The sequence below is a fragment of the Octopus bimaculoides genome, chromosome 3 (genome assembly GCF_046866305.1).
Source record: "Octopus bimaculoides isolate indiv1 chromosome 3, ASM4686630v1, whole genome shotgun sequence".
In the NCBI taxonomy this organism is placed as follows: Eukaryota; Metazoa; Mollusca; class Cephalopoda; order Octopoda; family Octopodidae; genus Octopus; species Octopus bimaculoides.
The window spans coordinates 82,593,728-82,596,227 of record NC_142930.1 but is presented as its reverse complement, the minus strand read 5'-3'; the positions used below and the strand labels follow the sequence as shown (position 1 = coordinate 82,596,227).

The following is a 2,500-nucleotide window of genomic DNA, read 5'->3' as shown; positions in this document are numbered from 1 at the left end:
TTATCTTTCATCCTTCAAGAGATGATGAATTAAGTAGCAGTCAAAGGACAAGCCAGCAAGGACCGATCTGTATATAGAAACATGTACCCGATCCCCATTTTATAAAATGACACCACCACCACCACTTTTGCCGTCTTGAAAATAATTATTTCAAATTTTGACACAAGGCCAGTAGGTTCGGGGGAGGGATAAGTCGTTTATATCGACCCAGTACTCAACTGGTACTTATTTTATCAATCACAAATGGATGAAAGGCGAAGTCGCCCTTGGCGTAATTTCGACTTAGAACATAAAGACGTACGAAATGCCGCTAAGCATTTTACACGCCATGCAAACGATTCTGCCAGCTCGCCACCTTAGCCATCTCAAAAATAATAACCAGCTGGACACACTAGAGTTGGATGGCGTTGTCCTGGATCTCATTATGTCTGAAGATAAAATGGGATTTGTTATAAGTCAAGTACCTATAATCTTAGGTTTGCTTGATCAGATAAGCAACCACCATCACCACTACAGCAAAGCGACAAATTAGCAACGTAATGTCAACGTTACAAATCAATACTCAGATGGAAAAGTATAGAAGACATAACCCAGTGTTGCAGTCTACCAAGGCTGGTAGTTTAGAGACACTGGAAGGGTTAGATAGAGCGCCTTGTTGCAATAAAGATGACGGTACAAATCTATTCTCATGTTCGAAGTCCTAACTCTTCACGTTAATCTAAAGAATGATTAAGACAACTGAACCATTTTCGCTGAGATTTCAGTCGATTTTCTCGTTAAAATTACAAAACCAAAAGCCATTGTTGTAAGCGTCTATATCAGTGCTTTTCACAATGGACAATAGAAAATTTTATATGGTTACTAGGGAGTAAGGCTGATAGATGCATCTGTACAGTTTTTAGCCTTTGTTTCGTATTTAAATGTTAGCTTTAGAAACTGTTGTGATAAAAACAGCTTCTTAGCCTCAATTACTGCAATATCAATAACAACAACATTAACAGTAATTATAGACAGCGAAATGGGAATAAAAAATAAATAGAATCTAACATATACCAACTATGCATATAAATTATAAGCAATAAACTAATGTAATTTAAAAGACATTGTCAAAACCTGTGGGTTTTTCTATATATGCAGTAAAGACGACCACTGCACCAGTTGTACTAAGTAACGTCTTAAATTGTGCGTGTGTGCATACATATGCATATGTAAGTGCTTGGACGTTGTTGATTCTAGCTATGAGTGTCTCTGTTAAATTTATTATCTAACTACGTGTATAAAAAGACATGAAAACTCGAACGTGGGCAGAAAAACCAATGTGTGTGTGTGTGTGAGTGTACATATAGAACATACAACTATAAATCGAAGTACAAAGATAAATTACAACGGGTTACGTGGGTATATATGAAGTACAAAGAATATGTCCTCGTGTTTAGAGGAATCCATGTGCTATAGGTTAGATCAATAACTAAGGTCATGCAGTAATGCACCATTTATTCGCATATAGTAAGACGGTGCTGTGTTAAGTAGACACCCGCGTCAGACTAGTACCAAAAATTAAATTAATCCGACCTGATATTACGTGTATATAATCATATGTGGGATCGTTGAATCACAGCAAACGGCGTAGGAAAAATGTAAGTGAAGGAAAAGGGACGAAAATTTAAAAAAAAAAGTTTGAGAGATTTACTGGTCTGTCTATGTTATAAGGATATCAATTCTAAATATAGACGACCATATTTGACGGCATATAAGGAGTGTTTCACCCTAGCAAAAAGAAAGGACCCGGAAGATCTACTTGCGTTTTATAAACAAAAGGTCAGATTTTTGCTGACATTTTAAAGTTTATAAAGTTGTTGACGAATGACAGTTGAAGTAAAAGGCCTGCCAAAATTGAGGTACGACTTTATAAACTTGTGCGCTTTATAAGCTATACATACATACATACATACATACATACATACATACATACATATTTATTTAATACAGTTATAAAAGATTATCTTCATGAAGTAAGATTTTAAACAAACATTTAGGGGTTATCCAGCTCTATAGATATTAGCATCTATAAAACTCAAGGGTAATGTCTAAATATCAGATTGTTACACAGATTGTATACACCCTTACACATTTGCTTAGTGATTCTTTTATCACTACTCTAGTTTACGTGATAAAGGGTATGCTTAACTAATGACGTCGGAAATTTGCTGGAGAAAGGAAAATATAAGTAGTTGTCTAATATTGTTTTTTTCTTTGCTGTTTTTTTTTTCCTCGCTATACATTCTTTTAAATAGTTATCTAACGCTTCATATATTTAGACTCGTTATCTGCAATCAGAATGTGTTTCGTGTAATCTATGCATCCACATGTTATACAAAAATTATGAAATAACGATTCAAATATTGGATTTATTTTAATTCTATATTTGCTTTATATAATCACATATTATAAAATATTTGCTTATATTATTCACGTATTACAAAATATTTACATAAACTAT

At 34.0% G+C, this 2,500-nt stretch overlaps 1 protein-coding gene and 1 long non-coding RNA gene across 2 annotated transcripts in view; one reads left to right on the top strand and one right to left on the bottom strand.

Moving 5' to 3' along the window:
- LOC106867491 (uncharacterized) overlaps positions 1-2,500 on the bottom strand; it is a 196,730-nt gene that overhangs the window by 159,688 nt on the left and 34,542 nt on the right. The gene's annotated exons all lie outside the window — the stretch shown is intronic.
- LOC128247311 (uncharacterized) overlaps positions 1-2,500 on the top strand; it is an 18,353-nt gene that overhangs the window by 7,839 nt on the left and 8,014 nt on the right. The window lies entirely within an intron of this gene.